Below are 23,625 nucleotides of genomic sequence, written 5' to 3'. Positions count from 1 at the left end.
CCAGCCGAGAACTTATAAGATCAATCTCTCACAATGATCTTTTTGATTCTAAAAAGTTATGTATATTAGAAAAACTTCAGCATAGACCCGTTACGGTCCGATTCATTTTCTATACGCCGTCGCTTCTAACGTCATATTTGACGGGACATCCGATCAAAGCGGCTGGGAGTAACCAATCACTTCCTTAAGTTGTCGTGTGTGCTCAATTGTGGAGGAATGCCATATCATTCCAAATCTTCTGATGTTTAAGACAACTTGTTTTTCTACGTAGAAATGACACCCAGATGTTTCCTCTTACTCCCATAGCTTAGACACAGGAAAAAGGTTAAAATGACCCTAACTCCCATATTTGCTCTCAAGTTTCTGGTAACAATATTCTCTTCACAAGAATCCTTTAAGCTTTGGTGCCCCCAGCAGGGAGCATCACTGCAGATCCTCTCCTATCTTCCATCCTCCTGTCTTACCAACCATCCATATTTACTCATTTTCTACATCCATGAACCTTCTCTGTGGTTTTCAACTGTTACGCTTTATATAGGAAACTATTACCATTACATATTTCAATACATTTCAAACTAGTGTTGCTGAGTAGAAACATATTTTAATTTTCTGAACTCAGTTTTTCATGTTAATATAATTCTTTAACCGTGTGGAAAAATAATTGCAGTGCTCACAAAATGAGCGCCATGATGTAGAGGAAGGAGGCGGGCTCAGCTTGGTGTGAGCAGCTAAAGTGAAGGATGGTCAGATCATTCAGAGGTACGATGAGAGGCACAGCTCTACCAGATCTGCTCTGTAAGTAGAAACCTTTCCAGTCTGGTTCAAAATGTAGAGATAATCTGTTTGACTTCCATGTTTGATAAAAGTTAAAAATGTTCAGTCCCTGATCAAAATATATACTTTTTTCTTCAGTTCTGACCTTCCTTCTCTACTCTACATTAAAAGGTCTGTAAATTTCTGTTATATTGAAAATCTTTTAACATTCAGACATTTAAAATGTTTCAGGAAAGGAAATAACGAATAGTTAAACGGAATGTCTTAATCTCAGTGTTGTTATTTTTCTCAATAACTGAAATCATTAATATTTTATCATTTCAGTCCTCTCAGCTGGTCTGACTGTGAGTCCCAGCAGATCTCAGTTCTTTAAAGGAGACTCTGTGTCTCTGAGCTGTGAGGAGGACAACAGCTCTGCTGGATGGACTGTGAGGAGAAACACAACCACCAGCCAGTCTGAGTGTAAAGATCCATGGGGACAACCTGCTGGTTCCTCCTGTATCATGAACTTCCTGGTCCCATCAGACAGTGGAGAGTACTGGTGTGAGTGGAGAGAGGGAGCAGCCAGCAGCAGCAGCATCCATCTCACTGTCACTGGTAAGATCAGACTGTGGAGTTAGTGTTGATGAAGCTGTGTGGAAATGGATGAAATGCTGTAGTTTGTCTCTGTGTTGAGGTGGATCAGTGATCCTGCAGAGTCCTGTCCTCCCTGTGATGGAGGGAGATGACGTCACTCTGAGCTGTCACACAAAGACCGCTCCCTCCAACCTCCCAGCTGCTTTCTATAAAGATGGCTCCCTCATCAGGACTGAGCCTGCAGGTCACATGACCCTCCACCATGTGACCAGCTCTGATGAAGGCCTCTACAGGTGTAGCATCAGCGCTCATGGAGAGTCTCCATCCAGCAGGATCTCTGTCTCAGGTCAGCAGGATTTAAACAGATGTTTAACTTTGAGTCTTGATATCAATTATTTATCCCATAATAATTCTTCATTTCAGAGAAATCTGCCAAATCTTTTCCCTATTGGCTCCTCCTGTCTCTAATATGTGCCTTTGTTGTGGTTTTGCTGCTGATTTTACTCGTGTTACATCATATAAAGAGAAAATATAAAGGTGGGATCAAACATCTTTCATCAATATCAATTCTTTTAAATTAAAGTTTTTTTTATATTTTTGCTTCACATGCATAATTCTTATGTCTTCAATCCATAATCCTAATAAAGTTGTCATATTAAAAAAGAGTTGGCGAAAAATATTGTTCCCCGCCTCTCGCCCATTGACATCTGGAGATAGGCACCAGAACCCCTCATGACCCCAAATAGATGGATGGATGGATAAATATTTGTTTATTTTCAGGTAATCAGGGAAACAGCGAGGAAAGTGTCACTTACAGTGATGTTAAAATATCAGAGGATAGACGTCGGAAAAACACACCAAACACAGGTAAATTTGTTTCTTTCATGTATTTATTGGTATTTAGTTACATTTTCATCTTTCACCACATAATGTGGTGAATATTTAGAACATTAAAAATGTTCAAAGAAGGAAGTAACTTAATTACAACACTATCATGAATAAACTGGTAAACTATTTATAATAACTTCTCAATAAACCTTTTAACCAACTAAAGATTAAGTAATGAACCACTGGACCTGACTAACATTATAATAGCTCTACAATTTTGAAACTGTAGGAAACGTGAGACACTTTATGATTTATTTTTATTTTACTGGTAATTTACTACATGTTTGTGGTTATGTACAGTAAATCCCCCCCCCTCCCCCGTGCTGCAGTTTGTGGTTTTTCTGCTAGCTGACTTTAACAGACTCTGCGGTCATCCAGCTTCCTGTTTCTGTGTTCTAGCTATAGGTTGTCATGCCCACGCTGTAAACTGAGTCCACTGCAGTTCTGATATTAAGAGACTGAGCTCCTTCCACTAAAACACAGTTTTACACACCAGCCCAAATGTGTAGACAGACAGACAGACAGACAGACAGACAGACAGACAGACAGACAGACAGACAGACAGACAGACAGATAGCAAAAAGGTCAATAAAAAGTTCCATAGAATTGCACTTTTCCTTCCTTATGCATTTTAGCCATATAGATTAATATTACAGTCATTACATCCTCCCAACCAATCACAACACAGACACAGGAACCGCCATCACCAAGCTCACCACCTTCAAAGAGTTCAGAAAGCACGCAATCTTTTTGGTAAAAAGTTGGCTGAATAAAGGGTTGAGTTTGAATTCAGTGTTTGGATGTTCTGGATCTTAAAACAGGTCGCTAAGCAACAGCATAAAATGGCTAGGGCTGCACTTAAAATATATGTTTTGAATTTGTTGATATTTATCAATATCAATCAGTCCATCCGTCCATCCATCTTCTTCCTCTTATCCGGGGTCGAGTCGTGGGGGTAGCAGCTTCAGTAGGGAGGCCCAGACGTCCCTCTTCCCGGCCACTTGGGCCAGCTCCTCAGGAGGAATCCCAAGGCGTTCCCAGGCCAGCCGGGAGACATAGTCCCTCCAGCGTGTCCTGGGTCTTCCCCTGGGTCTCCTCCCAGTGGGACGTGCCCGTAACACCTCACCAGGGAGGCGTCCAGGAGGCATCCTGACCAGATGCCCGAGCCACCTCAACTGGCTCCTCTGGACGTGGAGGAGCAGCGGCTCTACTCTGAGTCCTCCCCGGATGACTGAGCTCCTCACCCTATCTCTAAGGGAGAGCCCAGACACACTACGGAGAAAACTCATTTCAGCCGCTTGTATCCGGGATCTTGTTCTTTCGGTCACGACCCAAAGCTTGTGACCATAGATGAGGGTAGGAACATAGATCGACCGGTAAAGAGAGAACTTCGCCTTTTGGCTCAGCTCTCTCTTCACCACAACGGATTGGTACAGTGCCCACTTCACAGCAGACGCCGCACCAATCCGCCTGTCGATCTCCCGCTCCATCTGATATCGATCAGTATGATTTCTATTCTATCGATATATCGCCCAGCCATATATACATATATATACATATATATATATTTTTTTTTTAGTTCAATTAGCTTCTATAATATAATACTTACTCAACATTGTTCAGTGTCATCTACAAAACATTAGCCAACTTGTTTCTTCTAATCCCATGGTAAATATTGTAGCGGCCAAAGATGGAGTAGTCACTAGTGCAAGAAATCTTGGGACTGTCTTTGTGATAATGAGCTGCAGGGTTTACAGGTAATGGACTTACTCTCATCATTGCTTATGTGAAGACAGAGCTTCATTGTCTCCGTTGACTATTTAGTCATTGTAACTAGTTCTGATTTGTGAAGAGAACATTCATTACTGGGCTGAGATGTGGCTTGAAGGTGGTCACCCATCTCCAGTTATGCACAGCAAGTTTGTTGATGACGTTGTGCTAAATGACTTGAAGACAACATGATTCTGAGTTTCACACATTGAAAGTCGGCCCTGTCAGCCTACTGAACAGAGGGGGAGGATCAGGGTCCGAAATTAACACTCGCCAGTCGCCAAATGCGAGTAAATTTCCCGTTTGGCGAGTGAATTTCAGAGGGCTAGCTGCCACATGGCGAGTAAATGTTTGTACCAAATAAAATAAAAGTAACATAAAAATGACAAAACCCATACGATCCGTTCACAGCTCTGTCCATCCAGAGCTCAGTCTAGACCCGCCTTCTGCGGAGCTGGTTCAGCTTCTTTCACATTCAGAACCAGTCATGGCTGCACGCTGGATCAGAAAACAGATCTGCTAACCAGATACAGTCTAAAACGCCAATTAGTCTGTTTATAAGTTTTGTTCTTATTTATTCTGATTTTTTTTAACTACCTGCGCTGCGGCTCTGTGCTTCACCGCTCTTACTGCGCCTCCCCCGCCCCCTCTTGGAGCCAGGTGCTTTTATCAGCGGCCAGCCTTCAAAACGTGAATCGCTACGTTTAATGTCCTTCCACTCGTACCAAAATGTCCCAATTAAAGTCAGTAGGAGAGTCGGTAACTGTTTTTCATGCTCTTTTGTTTTTAACGACACGGGACCAGCGATGCTTCGGTGGGCGTGGTGCGTTGCGCTTGAATTCAGGTGCGCAAAATTCCGTCACATGTAACCTGTAACATCGGGGGCGCAGCGCACGAGGGTAAAATCCAGCAGCGAGATCAGCGTAAAGACGCAGCGTGAACCCTGAGTGCTTTAAGTGTTGCAGCTGAGGGGAAAATTTTGAACCATACACAGGGGCGGTTCTGAACAGGGGCCAACAGGGGCCTATGCCCATGTAGAACTGTTCCTGGCCCCTGTTATGGCCCCTGTACTAAAAACATGTTAAATTTCTTAGGATGATAAATGCTGACAAAGATAACGTGACTGACTGGTCATTTGGATCAGTTGCATTTTTTTCGTTTATGGTTTTACCCAATAATAAAATAACAAAATAATTAAAAAATAAATATAAAAAAAATAACAATAATTAAAATCAAGCTGTTTCACGTTAAGCTCCCGCTGTATTGAGAAAAGATCAGGGGTCTGCAACCTGCAGTTCCAGAGCCACAATTGGCTCTTTGGCTTACTTAATATTTTAAACGATGAAATGTTGACCTGTTAAGTTTTCCCCCCCCCCCCCCAAATCTTTTGTTCTGTGCCCCTGTGAAAAAACACTGGCCCCACCCTGACCCCCCCTGCTACATTTGGTCTAGAACCCCCACTGACCGTACTGGCTTGATGAAACTCTGCCTCATTCACAAATTTGGCCAACATGGATAGAATAATGATAATCTGTAGTGTTTTTTATCGCCTGGATGTGAATCTGATAATTCATATTGTGTCTTTTATAATCAACTACAATATATATATATATTTTTAATTCAGGAAACAAAGATTTCTCTTCCAGGTTCCAGTCAGCCACACCCCCAACCACGCCCCCCATAATTAACATAATTTCACTCTTAATTTTTATAAAAGTTGAGGTCTGGTCAAAATTAATATTTTGGCCGGTAAAAAATATGCCTGGCCGGTTGATTTTTACATCTACCGGCCAACTTGGCCGGTGAATAACAAAGTTAATTTCGGACACTGGGGAGGATTATTCCAAAGCATATACAAATTGGTCCAAAAAACTAATTACAGAAAAATTACAAAAGCTGTCTCATCATGATTCAGGTGTATTGTTTTAGTATTCAACTCACAAAAGCCCCTTTTCCATTGCCACTCAAATCACAAATCACAGTTAGCTTTTCCATTTACATTTACCCAACTAATTTCACTTTACACAAGCTTTACTTTCCAGGGGCTTCAGTCACCCAACTGATACCCTATTTCTCTTCTTTCTTGGGGCTTGTTGAAGGGGCAAGGTTTCATACAACAAATAAAAACTATCCGTCACTTTTAAAGTAGCTGTTATTAAACCTTTAATTAAGAAACCATCTCTTGATCAAGATGAGTTAGTAAATTACAGACCTATATCTAATCTTCTTTTCTTATCTAAAATTCTTGAGAAAGTAGTTGCTAATCAACTTTGTGAACATTTACAAAGTAATGACCTACTTGAGGAGTTTCAGTCAGGCTTCAGAGGCCATCATAGCACTGAAACAGCTCTGGTGAAGGTCACTAATGATATTCTCATGGCCTCAGATAATGGACTTGTGTCTGTACTTGTCCTGTTAGATCTCAGTGCTACATTTGATACAGTTGATCACAATATTCTCCTACAAAGACTTGAGCATACTGTAGGGATTAAGGGGAAAGCATTAGGCTGGTTGAAATCTTATCTATCGGACAGATTCCAGTTTGTTCATGTTAATAATAAATCTTCCTACTGCAGGTGTACTGGTGGTTCCTAGAGTCTCTAAAAGTAGAATGGGAGGTAGTGATGCTCCCCTAATTTTGTGTCTGAGCATAAACTCCCTGAGCATTTGCTGGACCTCTGTGAGCAACATCACTAGTGCACACCGATGCTACATCAATATTACGCATGTCTTAATCTGAGATTATATGATTATAACCAGTTACCAGTACATGCCTTAAAAGAATCAAATTACAGCAATCATGTCTTTTAGATAACTTAGTTTAGATACAACAGATTTTGCCCGATTACCTGAAAAAGACAAAAATCTTGGATTTTATTATGAGCTGTATAGTATGTTTTATGTCAGAGTATAGGATGCTAAGGAAGAACTGAGAGAGGTACATCTTTCAGAATTAAAATTTTATTGCCAATAAACTCTTCACATTTTTGCTGTGAGTTTTAACACAAGCACATGGTACTGTAAATTGTTGTAACTCTGTGTGCATGTGTAAGTGTATATCTATCTATTCAATTCAATTCAATTCAATTTTATTTATATAGCGCCAAATCATGAAACATGTCATCTCAAGGCACTTTACAAAATCAAGTTCAATCATATTATACAGATTGGGTCAGATTATACAGATTGGTCAAAAATGTCCTATATAAGGAAACCAGTTGATTGCATTAAAGTCCCGACAAGCAGCATTCACTCCTGGGGAACCGTAGAGCCACAGGGAGAGTCGTCTGCATTGTACATGGCTTTGCTGCAATCCCTCATACTGAGCAAGCATGAAGCGACAGTGGGAAGAAAAACTCCCCATTAACGGGAAGGAAAACCTCCGGCAGAACCGGGCTCAGTATGAACGGTCATCTGCCTCGACCGACTGGAGTTACAGAAGACAGAGCAGAGACACAACAAGAGAGACAAAAAAGCACAGAAGCACACATTGATCTAGTAATCTGTTCTACATTAGATGGTAGTAGCGGGTGAGCCGTCTTCTCTGGATGATGTCACAGTTAACAGAACGCCAGACCAGGTGTACCTACTATGAAGAAAAAGAGAGAGCAAAAAGTTAAAAGCTGAAATGACGACAGTCATTTCAATGTAATACAATGAAAAACTGGAGAACAGTAGACTGAAGAACAGTAGAAAATCTATCTATCTATCTATCTATCTATCTATCTATATCTAACATCCAGCGATGTTAGATATAGTTAGACACTCCACTCCGAGCTACCCCCCCCCCCCCCCCCCCCCCCAGAGCCCCAAGACACCCCCTAAATTAGCTTCCATGCCCCACAGGACGCATCCCACAATCCCCCACCATCAAAGGAGCCCAGAGAGATCGATCAGATGCGAATGCAGATGCTGTCTCAAGACTAATATGATCCAACAAAAGATCTCTATATTAATTGATACTGAGATTTGTTTTTACTTTTCCAATTGATGAGGATAGTTTTCTTTGCGATACATAATGCAGTGAAACGCAGCAAACAGATTTTTTTCCAAAGTGCTATCATCAAAGTTACCCAGCAAACAAACTGATGGGGAAGGTGAAATCTTACAAGTCAGGCACTTTGATAAGTCCTTACATATCTGGACCCAGAACCTCTGGACTGTTGTGCATAACCATAACACATATATAATTGTCAGGATTATTGCCTGTGGACAGATATTAGCTTGTGCAAAACCCATCTTGAATAATCTTTTAGCTGTATAGTGTACTCTGTGAAGGATTTTGTATTGTAAAAGTTGTAAAATGGGGTTTCTACTAATTTTGAAAGTTTTTAGACATATCTGAGCCCAGATGTTTTGTTCAAAGTCCTCTTCCCATTTCATAATAGGAAGAGATATTGAATCATCTAGTTTAGATAGTGTACTGCAGGCCAGCTGACAGCTTTTCTAGGGCCCGGGACAACGCAGTCTTTTTGGGCCCCCCATCTACACCTGCCGACGCTTAATGTATCATGAAACTGTTGACCTTTTGGGTTTTGTGATTTTTATTTTATTATTACAATTAAATAATAATAATAATAATAATAATAATATGTTCAGTCTTTTTTCCTAATCTACCTCTTATATCTTTCAAACCCTATGTAATTTTGTCTGTGCTGTGTGCACCTGCCTGTTGCTTTAATCCTATTTATTTCCCCGTCGTGGGATAAATAAAGGATTAGCTAATGTTATCTTAAATAACACTTTTTAATAGGATATATGTACTGGGTCTTTCAAGGTCTTAATTACATTTTCTGTGTGGGCTCCAGTAACATATGATAGATAATATCTACTTTGAAATTTAACATGAACTGCTGCTGAAGATGACCACCCTGATCTACCTGGATGTTCTCTGGAGGACTGAAACGCCTCAATCAGTGACGTCAGTCTGTGGGTCTGGTCTGTCGGGGCAATCAGAGAAGTTTCGTCTCCTCTCTTCTTTTCTGTCGCTCTACGTTTTCTTGTCCATGGTTTTTCACGTGCTTAGATAAATTAGTTGTGTTTCCACTGAATTTAACCGGCTTTTTACAAAACATACAGCTTTTACGTATTAAAATAGAGCCAAACGGCGCTACTGTCCCTCTTCATGTTTTTCCGCTTCTGCGGTCTCTCTCTCCGAGTCTGAGCAGCAGCAGCGCGGTTGTTTGTGTGTTGAGTGGAGAGAAGCTGAGTGGGCGGGCCAGGCTGAGCCTGGGTGCTGATTGGCTGGCGCCACTGAGCCATGTACGAGAGGGGAGGGGGAGCAGCAGAGAGCCGTGACACTGCTGCTGCTGCAGTTAGCGTGCGCTGACTGACACTGACCATTTTAATGGTCACTGTCTCAGTTCCCCCCCCCCCTCTGTCCAATTTACCCGTTTGTCCCCCCCTGTCAGCGGGCGTGGTGTCCTGTATAATTTAGACCAGGGGTGTCAAACATACAGCCCGCGGGCCGGATCTGGCCCGCCGAACAATTTAGTCCGGCCCTGTGGCTAAATGCATCATCATTATTAAAAAAAATAATAATAATTTTTTTTTTCCAGTGTCCTGTCTGGCAATGTGACAATAAGAATTGTTGTCTTAATGCCAAAAAGAGCTCATCAGATTTGACTTTCACGAGTGGAGCAGAACTGCTTTTGCCATAGCGCTCCGCTTGATTTATGAATGTGAATAGTTTTATTATGATTTATGCGGGGAATATCTCAAATTATATGGACACTACAATGGGAAAGTAGGAGAGGAAAGGAAGAACAAGAAGAAAAAAACAAAAGGTGAAAGAAAGAGGAGATAAAAGGAAAAGAATGATAAAACAATTATTGAAAAAAACATGTACTTCGTTTAATTGAAAATCTGCAGTTCATATATTGTCCACGAGGGGCGCTGTGTTTTAATTAGCAGATTAAGCTTCAGGTGTGGAAAAATTTTAATAATTTCATAATTTTTATCCGTTTGATGTATTTTGTCATGCAGTGTTTTTAAGTTCCAAAAAATGTGAATAAATGTTTTTCAACATTGTACAATCACTGTGATCAGTTCTTATGCATAATGCACAAGTAAATGTTTAACTGAGTAAAAGTATTGTTGAAATTGCACATACTTTTCTTAAAAACGCTGAGGTTATTCATAATATATTGTGTAAAAGTGAAATTCATTTAATATAAAAATTAACAACAAGTCCACATTTATTTAGTTCTATTTAATCTTGCAATGAGTTTACACGTGTGGCCCTCTTGAGATCAGATTAAGCTGTATGCGGCCCCTAAACCAAAATGAGTTTGACACCCCTGATTTAGACATTAGTTTTGGTGGGTTTAGCTCTAGGAACTCTAACATATTTGTTGGAATTTGTAAACCACCTTCATATAAGCCAGGAATCTGCCATTCTCCTGAGTTTCCTGCAACATTCTGTGGAACGTTGGCGGCAGAGCACTTCGCTGTCAGACTGCAGGTCTGCTGGTGGTTCCTAGAGTCTCTAAAAGTAGAATGGGAGGCAGATCCTTTAGCTATCAGGCTCCTCTCCTGTGGAACCAACTCCCAGTTTTGGTCCGTGAGGCAGACACCCCGTCTACTTTTAGGCCTAATCTTAAAACTTTCCTTTTTGACAAAGCTTATAGTTAGAGTGGCTCATGTTACCCTGAGCTATCTCTATAGTTATGCTGCTATAGGCTTAGGCTGCTGGAGGACATCAGGGTCTGTTTTTCTCCTAATGTCTCCTAGAATTTTTAATCCTACTGTTCTTCAATTTGCATTGTTTTTTATCATTTCAACTTTTAACTACAGTATTTGTTCTACAATTTTTATTCTTCATATTAGGTACATCTGATCTGGGTTTCTGTTAGCTGTGACATCATCCAGGGAATACGGCTCACCTACTATTACCATCCAATGTAGAACAGATTACTGGCACAATGTGAGCTTCTGTGCTTTCTGTGTCTCTGCTCTGTCTTCTCTAAGCCCCAGTGGGTCGAGGCAGATAAGCGTTCACACTGAGCCTGGTTCTGGTTCTGCTGGAGGTTCTCCTCCCTGTTAAAGGGGAGTTTTCCTCTCCACAGTCGCTTCATGCATGCTCAGTATGAGGGATTGCTGCAAAGCCATCAACAATGCAGACGACTGTCCACTGTGGCTCTACGCTCTTTCAGGAGGAGTGAATGCTGCTTGATGCAATCTGCTGGATTTCCTTAGAGAGGAAACTTTCTGACCTACCTGGAGGATTTGATGGAATTTGAAAGTGCCTTGAGATAATATGATATCACTCAGCCGAACCTGAGCACTGTTTGTTGTTGGATTTTTGTGTAAGGCACAGAATGTCCATAGCAAACATCCTGCCTTGTTAAGTATAGTAAAGAATGGAAAAAACATAGTCAATAACGTGTGTTTGCATGAGTGAGAAAGACAGTCGCTTCTTCGCAACTTCAAGTTGCAAGAGGCAAGGTTATCTGTGCCTAACTCCAAACACAGAGCTATTTTAGACTACTAAATAGCTTCCCAAACTCATCACAAGTCTTATTACCTGTTTTTTCTGGACTTACAAGGTTTCTCATTAGGCTGCAGGTGTTACTTCCTAGTGCTGAACAAAATAGTTTCCTGGTTAGTTGCATCTTTTTTCCAAAAAATTAGTGAAAAACATCACAATATCATTTCCATGTCTCAATCTGACTAACAAGATTATTGAAAGGCTTGGAGCAAGTTGACCAGTCACACCTGATGAAGATGACTGGCATTGTCATTTGACTTTAGCAAACTAACATTATTTTTTTTGTGTGGAAACAACAACAAACTTCACTGTTGTGACATTGTGGATGGGTATTATATTCTATACTCTAATACTGCATTGAAACCTATGATACGAAAATGTGTGATTTACAAAGTTAAAATTAGCTAAAATCTGAAGACTCTTTTCTGTCCTACAAAACATCACTCATTCCGATATTAAAATCATCAAATTATCCCTTGAAACTCCAAAGGCCCCCACATACATGCATGGACATTATTCCACAGAGTATGCAGAGTCTGTGCATACTCAAGGTGGGCTAAGCGTGGACCCCACGCAGACAGGTATGCGCATAGCTCAATCTTTATGACTGCGTACGTGGTGAACCACTATAAACTGCTCCGCGCCAAGAAGTTTTTACATCGCACTGTTTTATATGTATCATGAAGCTTGATACAATGAGCTGCTCCAAACAGGTGGTCGCAATGAGCGCAGCATCACACTTCCTCTCTGTTCTGACTGACAGGAATGCGGTGGGAGCCTGCTGGAAAAGAAACAGCTCTAGGCGCTTAGTTAGCTAATGAAACAGTCAAAACAGGGCGACAAGGGTGCAGGTTAGGGAGTTCATACTGCAATTGGCCGCTTGCTGGTTCGATCCCACACTCTGACTGTCTCAGTTGCCTTGGACAAAATACTTCACTCGCATTGCCTGCTGGCGGTGGTCAGAGGGCCTGGTGGTGCAGATACATGGCAACCTCATTTCTGTCAGTCTGCCCCAGGGCAGCTGTAGCTACTAACATAGCTCCCCACAGTTAGGGTGTGAATGTGTGTGTGAATTGGTGAATGACTGACAGTAGTGTGAAGCGCTTTGGAGGTCGTCAGAGTAGTTAAAAGTGCTATACAAGTACAAGCCACTTTCATCAGTTGTTACACCACTTTGCCCCACTGACAGAATGTAGAAATCAGTCACAAGAATTGTATGCAATAGGTAACCTTGACTATGAAGGCTAAAATTTCTGCGGAGAGTCAGTCCAGAGTGAGCACAGCTCACAGTATTTGCACAGTACGCCTGAGTATGTGGGAGCCTTAAGTTATTCACTTTCAGCTTATAAATCTAATTATGGAAGCGTAGCAAAACTTTCCAAACTCTTTTTTATTTGATAACAAGAACATATCTCACTACCATGAGATACCGTGATGCAATTTCTCATGATAATGAGATTTATGCCAGTACAAAACAGGTGCTTGAATTATCAAAGTGCCTCTTTTTTTAATATGCTTAATGATTTAGCATCTCAGTGGACTTCATTAGTCACTAAACAGAGTTTTCAGTGGTTCTACATCTTCACATAATGTACCAATGAGCAATATCTATTTTTTATTTTTAATGGTGTGCAAAACTATGAGAAGGTAGTTGGAGCCTCTTAAGCCTAGTTGGAACTAGCAGGTTAAAAGTGTGGCTGTGGTTTGGTTTGTAGCTGCTGATTCCTTTCAAACCCTGAGAAACTGTTTGCATCTTACTTTGATTTGAATGCATCTCATCAAGCAAACAAAGGTGAGATGCCCTGTGGTTTCCACTGCAAAGATACATTCAAACTGTTATGACTTACCACCCTCCACAAAACTGGCCCTCCTGACAAGAATTTATGAAAACCTCAGACTAAGTCAGACTTGTATTGCAATGACATAGTCTCACAAAGGTAAAAATAAAAACCAGCCCTTAATTTCAGAATTTTATTCAGAGAAAACATGATTTTTATCTATCTATGTATGTGAGCATGTACAAAATACATCAGATCTCAATTGAAACAAATCATTTTGGATATCCAAACTAGAGAGTGACATTTTTTCGGAAATCACGTGATTCCCACGGGAATCCCGCGGGATGGGAGAGAACATTAGTAAATATCACGTGATTGGGACAGTACAGGATTAAATATCAACGGGAGCAGACCGGAGCGGGAGTAAACCAATAGCAGGTACAATGTCAGGTCTAAGCACCTAGAACATCATACTACACAAGGAAAGAAAGGCACAAAGACAATTAGTTTGGGGATCAACTATGGAGCGCTCCATAATCAACCTCTAGTGGCGAACTCAACCTCGAAAAGTTGGATTTGCAACGCAAAGTCAGAAGTAAGGACTTATCTATTAAACTCACAGAGTGACTGTAAAGTTGCAAATATTGACAAACTTGTCAAGAGTTGAATGTCATGGTGTTAACACTCAGTACCCTGCATGTAAAACATGTTTCCTGGACTCAACAGTGTAATAATACGGCCAATAACTTAAAACTACTTTATTATTTTATTTGGTATTATTTGAACTGTTGTGTTTTTTTCTGTTTTAACCCAATAACTGAACAACATGTTAACACTTCTCTTTCACTTTTTAACAAAAGTAAAACACTGGACCGGCTTTTCCTGGGTCCAGTTAGCTCCACCTCCAGCTCCGCACCACCCCCAAAAATTAACATAATCTCACTCTCATTTTTTTAATAAAAGTTGAGACGTCTGTCTAAGAATGTGTTTAATGTTCGATGAATGTATTGGTTCTGATGGTAAACCCTAATTAGTTCATGGATAATTTATTGCAAATGGAAAAATACTAACATGCTTGAATGATATTGAACTTTTTCTTTTACTAAACTGAGTTTTTGAACCATCGAGGTACATTATCTAAATTGTGAAAGTAAAGCCTTTTTGCACTTTTTTATAAACTGAGTATAGATCTCTTGCTAGGTGCATTATTCTTTAGTTTCAGCAATTTGAAACATAAAAGTAACTTCATTGTTCATGTGAAACAATTAATGAATTATTAAAAGGCAACAATGTACATTTTGTTCATTCAACTACGATAGCCATGGTCTGTTTCCTTGTTTATTACTCTTATTATTTATTTATTTATTTATTTTTTATTATTATTCCTTTAACATTAACTGGCCTTTACTACAGCTAAAACAGGAACTTAACTGACCCGTCATAGACATTCAGGTTTAATGTATTGCCAGAAAACTTAATGAAGACAACAAGAATGGGAGTGGGGCAGGAGCGGGAGTCATTCTGAGTGGGAGTGGGATGGGAGTGGGAGTAATTTTACCAGGAGCGGGACGGGACAGGACTGTTTTTTTCTACTCTGGCCCGGGATTGGGACGGGACACAAATTGTTTCTGTGGGAGTGGGATGGGACAGGAGTGAAAATCCACTCCCGTGTCACCCTCTAAGCCAAACTGATGTAGCATGGGGAATGTGAAAAACTGACTCATCCATTTTGCTGAAATATAATTTCAGCGGCTCAAAATGGTATCAGTAATTTTTCTGGCCTCAACTTCCTTGTATATAAGCTCCTTTTGACATGACAGATAGTGTTCTGGGGTATCTCCTTGCAGATCCTGACCAGGACACCACTGAGTCCGTACACAGTCTGAGGTGCAAACTGACTTTGTCACATCAACCTAAATGTGATGTCCTCACATACACGTTGATTTGCTAAAATCATCCCTTTGATTATAGCAATTAACTCTGAGCCACTATGCAAGGAGCTATCAGAGAACTGATGATCGGTTACTAGTCTAATGTTCCTCCTCTGCATGTGAGCACAAGTTTTGATTATAGCAATTAACTCTTTAAACAACTATGTAAAGGTACTGCTTAAAAGGCTGAGTTTATTGATAACTCCTAGGACTGAATATGTCTCTCGGTGAAAAGAAAATCTTTCAATAACAATAAACCCGTCCAGAGAAGTTACGCAATTTTATTTTTTTTAACCTGGAGTATTGAGATCTATTAGGACATTTGCATGCATCCTTTTGCCATATGAACCTGGGTAAAATAATTTATCAGGATGAACCCAGGACTTACTAAACCAGCGAAGGGTCTACTAATGAGGCTAAGGATTTCTAGCCTCGTGAGACCATCCTGATCTCGCGAGCTTTCAAGGTTTCACTCGCAGATCAGTCTGGCTACTTTCCGTTAAAGAAGATTTGGAGCAGTTCACCAAACGAACGTCCAATCAGCGCTGACTTTGAGGCGGGTTGAGGTGTGACGCAACGAGAAGCGCGTCAGTTTAGTCTAAAGAACATGGCGGCTTCAGCCGATGAAACTAGCGTTAGCGTGGCTATCGAGCAAGTTTTATCGGAATTACAGAGTATTTCTTCACTGAAAGAAGAGCAAAACACTGCTCTGGAAGCTTTTCTCAGAGGATAAGATGTTTTTGCTCTTCTCCCGACTGGTTTCGGCAAGAGCTTGTGGTTGTGTTTTCGTCGTCGCTGTTAGTACGTCATATGCTTCGTTGATCTGATTGCTTTATTTGGCCCGTCTATCACCAACATAGGCCAATCAGCTAACCAGTATTTTTGCCCCTTCCCAAAATTACTTCAACAGAAGGTTTCCAGATGGATATGCGAACAAATCCATCTGGCGGAGTCAGGTTAAAGGATTTCATCTCGAATCTAATAGTAATCGGGTGTGATAATTTATCCTGTACAGGTCATTGTGTCCCAGGGACACTGTCCTTTCATGTATTTGCCCCTCAGACCAACAGCAAATCATTACCAAACATCAACAACATTGCAGACAGTTGTTGTGGGAAGAATCTTATTTAGTTCCTAAATGCTCAAGAAAAGAGTTGAAAATATTCATCCAAGCTAGTAAAAATAATTATAAATTCTTGCAAGAATTGAGAACAGGTTACAGAACAGGAACATTGTACCAGAAGGGAACTGGTCCCTTCTAAAAAACATGAAAACATGTTAGTCTTTTAACCCTTTTGCTCTCCAGCAATGGCCTTCATGAGCAGACTTCTCAGAGCCTTTTCCTCTCAAGACAAAACAATGCTGGCTACGGTTGGCAGCTGCTGTGAAAAACAGATAAATAGTATTATACAACTATATACAGTCACAGGAAAAGGCAAGAATAAACTTTAAAGACAATATAACATTCACCTGAGCTTTTCCAGACCCTTTTACAATTGCCACGTGAACTCAGAGTGAATCTAGTCTCACATATGAAAAGAACCAGTGGTAATTGAGTTCCACCTACCCTGGCACTGAGCATGAGCTTACCAGAGGACATCAGGCCCTCAGGCCACCTTAGGAAATTTGTTTCTGATAGTTTGCTCAGAAAGATTTACACATATGGCCAAGTGAAGGTTATTTTCTTAATGCTCTGGGGGAACCTGTCCTGTTCCTCCGTGCACAAAGGAGCAGATAGTGATCCTGCAAACCACAGTAAACCTAATGACAATGACATGTACTGAATTTATATTCTGGTCTAGTTGGACTGGCTGTAATCTCTGTGGGTCCAAGTATTGCCTCATGCTACCACAGCCCCCCTAATGTCCAAAAGCCTAACGATGGGGATGAAAACAGCTGTGGAAATCCAACAGCTGTTTTCATCCAATTGTTGCCCCTGTAGTACCAGGGGCAACAATCACACACCCAAAAGACATTGGCAGCTACTAGTCAATAGCGCTGACCTCAAATCTGATGAAAACCCTTGAGAGTTTGGTCCACAACTGTCTTTACCTTTCTTAAGGTTTTTGTTTTAGGTGAATAATGCCATAATCATCCTCCTGCTCTTAGCTCTGACCCACCTGGAGAAACCTGAAGGCAATGTGAGGTTCATGTTACTTTAGTTTCCGTTGTGCTTTTAATAATCCCTCCCATAAGCCTGGTCTTCTAAGGGTCCAGATGGAACGCTCAGGTATATACAACCACCTGTCTCAGTGGATACTGAAGTGTCTCACTGGCCACCTACAGCATGTGAGTGTTGTATCTCTGAATGGCTGGTCTGAAGTATGGGGGACTCACAGCAAACTATGCAAGCACTGTTCCTGTTAATTTTCCACACTTCAGACTTCTCTGTCAAATTTCAAAGTTTCCAAAGTTCTCTCATGACTCTGCCATTCTCAGTCTCGTCATATATGAGGACGATTTAGAGTTCAGACAGTGGACACGTGACTTTGTGGACTGGTGCCAGCGGAAAAGCTTCCTTATCTACAGGGGGAGCTACTGCTGTATTCTCATCAGACACAGACCCACTGCATAAACATCAATGAATATCCAGGAGACTCACATTGAGTTAGATGACCTTTGCATTGTCTTTGTACTGAATTGTGCTATATAAATAAATTTGCCTTGCCTTGCCTTGCCTTAATAAACTGGACTGGAGTGACAACACAGATGCTCTTCACAGGAAGGGTCAGAGCAGACTCTACCTGCTGATGAAACAAATCTTTTGGAGTTAAAATTATAGTTGGTAATCCTGTTCAGAATTAGTTTTTGTTATACTGGGTGAAATTGTCCTTCCATCCTCAAAGTAATCAATATATCATGTATTCAGAAAAAGAATCTCGGGGGGAGCTGCAGGCCTGTAAAAACTAACCAATCACTGCTGTTCAGTCCAAAGGGCAGGTATTTCAGGAGTTTGGTCCTGCTCTCAACCCCCTCTGTCCATAGAGTTCTAGGGGTATCATCTTATCTATTGGTTTTCCATCATGCCAATCATTCTGCCTTGCTCTCGTAACTTCAGTGTATGTGCACATTTCTTGTTAGTTTCCCCATGCTGGCTGTGCATGGACACTTCTAGTTTTCATGTATCCAGTAAGCTTAGCGGTTAGCTTAGCGGTTAGCTTCGGTGTTAGCTGTTCATTGTAGCTCAGCTGCTCTCACCATACACTTTGAACATGGCTGAAAGTCACAAGAAGCAAACCCCGATCAAATTTATGCCAATAAGAGGAAGGCCTCTGAAGAGAGAAATAAGACCAACGTTGATTTGGGAGATGTTTTTCATGTGGTCCCCTTGAGAAGTGGAAGAGCAGATAAGATGGTCTTGCGTATGTTCAGTTATTCATAAGAGACTCAGGGAAACGTCCAGAAAAATTGCTGACTCTGCCTTTAGGCAGAAACTCTAGGATTACCCTAGATTTAGCTCCATTTACTTTCCCATTAACTCTGAGCAGCTTCCCATCCTGGCAGAGGAAAAGCACTCCCTTAGTATGATGCAGCCACTACCATGTTTCACAGAGGGGATATACAATGATAGTTTACAATGCATGTTCAGCCAAGACACGTGAGACTGGTCTTATCTGAACAAAGAACCCTCTTCAACATATTTGTTGTTCCCCCTACATGGCTTGTAGAATAAGACAAACAGGACATATTGTTTTTTCCTTTAAAAAACTCAACAAAGTTTCAACTCTTTCATAAAAAACAGTAATGAAGACATTTACTAATGTGATTATAAAGTGACATAAGATTCTAGGAATTTGAATAGCTTTTGAATGAACAATAAAACAGTTTAACAAAATTTTTCATGTAAAACTGCCTTAAATATTTGTGGTGCGTATTGAACTAGGTGTCAGGAACATTCCTTATAGATTTTGGTCCATTTTGACATGATAGCACACAGTTGCTGCAGATATGAAGGCCAGAAATCCATGATAAGAATCTGCTGTTGGACCAAAGCCTAAAGTTGTTCTATTGGACTCAAAACAGGTCAATATGGAGACTGTAGTATTGAATTAATTATCATATTCAGAAACCAGTGTGAAAGTATCTAAGCTTTGTGACATGGAGCATTATCCTGGTGGAAGTAGCCATAAGAAGACTGTTACACTATGTTTATAAGGGATGGAGATAGTCAGTAACAACACTCAGATAGACAGTGGGGTTTAAATTATGTTTAGTTGGTAGTAATGTTCCAAAGTGCATCAAAAAATATTTTCCACTCCTTGACGACCACCAGTGTGAAGTCTCGATCAAAGCCAGAATGGATCCATTCTTTCATATTGTTTTGACCAAACTCTAAAGCAGGGGTCTCCAACTCCAGTCCTCGAGAGCCGGTGTCCTGCAACCTTTAGATGTGTCCCTGGTCTGACACGCCTGAGTCAAATAATCAGTTAATTAGCAAGAGTCTGAAGAACCTGAGGAGCTAATTGTGCTATTTTATTCAGGTGTGTCAGACTAGGGACACATCTAAAGGTTGCAGGACACCGGCTCTCGAGGACTGGAGTTGGAGACCCCTGCTCTAAAGAAACGACTGTAATGCTGCAGCTGAAACATTTACTCCTTTGGACCAGTAAATTTTATCCAATTTCATTGCTCTCTCTCTTGTGACCCCTGACCTCCAACCTACTCATTGTGGCTTGACTCAAATCATATATTAATGTTGTGCATTACACATGCTTTTAAGTTATTTAATGTTTAATCACAGAACTCTCAGTCTGTTAGGAATTGTCCAGTGAATATCAGCCCAGTTGGCTGATATTCACTGGACAATAGTTAAATAAGTAGCTCTGGTATTCTTTTAACAAACTCTACACATATTTGGAATACTGAAAACTTCTTCTCAGATATAAGAGTTTATTCAAATAAATAAATAGTGTCCAATGAACACTGTTATATAATGTTGTTTATGTTAATTAATCATTCATTTCAATCAATAAATCTTCTTTACTAGGCCAGTGAAACTTAACTACAACCACTCAGCAAAATCAAGATTAGAGAAACTAAGGAACTATGTACACACAACAAATCAAAAAGACAAAATATCTGAAAACCATCACCATAAGAATGATTCAATGAATTTCAGCATTTGGTAAGGTTCTTTATTTTAGAGAACCAAAGTCCATCTTAAAAAATCGTGAGGGAAGTTAAATTAGCTTACCTAATTTTGAACATTTAGTATTTGTTCAACCCTTTCAAAATGCAACTCCAAGGTAGATAAAAGGTTTGAGTAAATAACATTTTAAAGAAGGATTTTTTAAATTAAAAAATCAATAAGCGTTAGGACACTCACTTTTTAATTAATGTAATTATTTCTGCAGAGAAAGGTTTTCTCAAACTAGTAACTTAACAATGTAGAGGGCGCTGTAAGGGGAAGATGACTGGGAGTTGGTCACGTGGCCATTAGCTTGAAGATTTTTCTGAAATTACACAGAATACCATTAATCCAAACAAAACAACACATGTGTCATGTTTAAACAAACTGTAGTTATATTTACCTTGCTAGTAGCAAAGCTATTAAGAAAGCCATTGCTAGCGAACTGTTGGGTTTATTTTAAAGGTCTTTCTCATCATATTTCATGTAATAAGCAGGCCGGAAACAAACATTAATGTTCTATCAGTATTTAACAAAACCGCTATGGAAATAAACTTTTTTTAAAAACCTCAAAACACAACCCACAACACATTCACATAAATTTGCTTTAGAAAAGAACTAGTAGGTAGTTTATCCCGTTAGGACCAGGTTCTGGTGACTGTAGCAATAAATTATTGCAGGAGAGCCACTGACTAGCGGTCCACCTTAGGATGAAAGCCCTCCTTACAAGCTCTGTGGAGTAGCTCCAGGGCACTTCTCCACAGGTTCTCTGGTGAGGCTGTGCTTGCCGCTGTTCTCAGACGAGGTCTACGGAGGCTGCAGTGTGCAGAATCACTTGTGCTCGCTTATAGATCTTTGCACAGCTTGCAGGGGGAACGACGTTTGAGTTTAGTTTTTATGTTTATTTTTTTCCCCCAGTTTTTATGTTTAGTGTTATCCTCAGTTTTGTGATGAAATTAACAATTGTTCTTAATTTTATCAGTTTATTTTTTGTTTCAATCTTATATTTTCTCTTTCTTTTTAGAATATCCACCAGAACCAGAAGTCATCTACTCTTCACTGAGTTAGTCCTCCAGTTCCAGCAGAAACCTCCAGCTGTCGGCTCATTTACAGCCTGCTTCTAAAGATCGATTTCTGGTGAAAATGTGTTTATTTCTCTATAAATGAGCTCAGCTAGATGAAAACCAAGGCGTCCTGAATGTATTTCATTGTTTCACTTTAGTGTGCTGAGTAATATTCTCAGTAACTTCACTGTTTTACTACTATAACCTCTGCAGCATGATGGTTCCTCTGCAGCTTCATCATGTTCTCACCTGCGGTTCTTTAGCTTGTTTCTAACAAACAGACACATTGTTCCTGTTTGTTTGTGGCTGTCTGATGGAAACTATTCTTCACAGCAGCTTGCAATGCAAATAAAACCAAAACCGCAGAATCAAACCTGTTAAAAGCTGCACAAAAACCTGTCAGAGTGTTAAACCAAACCGTAGCTTGTTTTTAAGGTTTTGATCTAGACATGCTTTGAAATAAACAAACTTTAGGTAATGTTGAATGAACCTTAATTTAGGTTTTCTACATTCACAAGACACAAGTGCATATCTGCCAGTGCTTATAGCTTCAACTTTTCTGTGGAATTTTTGTCAGTGGACTCCAATGAAGTCCAACTGGACCCACTGGTTCCTTGATTCCTTCCCACTCAGAGCTTCCTGATGGGTCACAGGTCTGTCCTCAGTGGGTTTTACCCCCTGATGAAATCTGCAGTTTGTCTCCATATTTACCTCCCTAGTGGTTTAAGTGTTGGATTTATTTGGTTTTGTTTTATTGACCAGATTCTTTGATTTTAGAACAAAGTTAAATCCTTTAATTTTTAATCTGGTAACGTTTATTTTTCTATAAAATAATTTCCTACACAATACATAATCTCAATGGACAATGCATTTTCCATTGAGATTAATTGAACTGAAAAATGTATTAAATGTCTTTTTTTAAAGAGGTAATTATAATTTGACTTTAAAATGAATGCAGCTCCCCGAAAAATGATCTTTCTTCATTTTAATGTTTTGTTGTGTTTCAGAATAGCACACAGTGGTTAAGCAAAAATATGGAATAAAATGGCTTTAAAATGGTTTTGCAAATGAAATTTGAAAAGTGTGGCATGCATTTGTCTTCAGTCCCTTTACTCTGATACCACTCAATAAAACCCAGTCCCAAAAATTGACATTTTATTGTTTATTGTGACATTTTATTGTGTAATTTATTCTGAGTAGAACTGCAGCTATTTCTTTTCTAGCTTCACAGGTTTGTTAGAGAGCAAACAGGACTATGAAGAACATAAAACCGGGTCAATAAGTAGTTTGATGCAGAATTTCAGATATGAAGCTCTGGTCTGGACTTTTAGACCCACAGGAACACAATATTGGCTTTACAGTTATGGTAATTATGAGTTGTTATAGGAGTCATCACCTGGAAATTAGATTAAAACTTGTGTGTTGGGCGTTAAAACCTTCCAGAAAATCAGGAGTGTGAAAATGACTTGAGTTTTTTTGTGTGGACTCTGTGTACAAAGCAGAAAAACCCACATGAGTGCACTCTCCATAAACCAAGCATTTGGTGCCTGGTCACTCACAGAAGGACGCTGACCTAAGCCATGCTAGCCTCTTGTAAATCACCTGAAATTAGTTGCATCTCCGCCACTAATGCGTTGTGTTAAGAGTAAAGATGTCCAAACCTTTGAGCTCATGTTAACTGCTCCTTTGCTGGTTGGCAAAATAAACTTGGAAATGTTTTCAGTCTGCCTGCATCTGTGGACCTTACTACCAGGGTGCAGTGGATTAAGTTAATCTTTGATAACGATGCTCCGGTGACACTTCTTGCAATTCTATGTATGTGCTTTAAATTTTGCACCCGAGTGTTACCAGGCGAAGATGGAATCAAGTCTGCGTTTGGAGAAAGGGGTGATTCCAACAATTAGGGACTCTTCTGTAGTGCAGTTGGTAAGTGTTGTTCCTTGTGTGACTTTTAACCTATTGTGTAGGACACCAGGAAATAATGAAGAACTGCTAATGTTGCTAACTCAACATCCTCATGTAAAGTACACATTTATGTTTGTGTTTTAAAAATCTCATTGGTGCAAAGCCAGGAGTTCTTCACTAAATAAGACATAATCAGGTCTGGACAGGAAGTGATGTCATCGACCACATGATTTCTGGTCTGAGGGGAGAAGCTTGATCTGAGCTGGTCCTCCTACTAACAGGAAGGCTGACATGCAGCGTTAGCAGACATGCTAAGCTATTA

The 23,625-nt window shown here is 40.1% G+C and overlaps 1 long non-coding RNA gene across 1 annotated transcript; it reads left to right on the top strand.

The window, feature by feature from the left end:
* Positions 1 to 1,804: 1,804 nt before the first annotated feature.
* On the top strand, positions 1,805 to 22,659 carry LOC118558798. The gene is made up of 3 exons (XR_004928477.1): positions 1,805 to 1,887; positions 2,131 to 2,217; positions 21,359 to 22,659. It is a non-coding gene; the product is annotated as an uncharacterized LOC118558798 (long non-coding RNA).
* Positions 22,660 to 23,625: the final 966 nt, after the last annotated feature.

The sequence above is a fragment of the Fundulus heteroclitus genome, unplaced genomic scaffold, assembly GCF_011125445.2.
Source record: "Fundulus heteroclitus isolate FHET01 unplaced genomic scaffold, MU-UCD_Fhet_4.1 scaffold_158, whole genome shotgun sequence".
Lineage (NCBI taxonomy): Eukaryota > Metazoa > Chordata > Actinopteri > Cyprinodontiformes > Fundulidae > Fundulus > Fundulus heteroclitus.
This window is presented reverse-complemented; position numbering and strand designations above follow the sequence as displayed.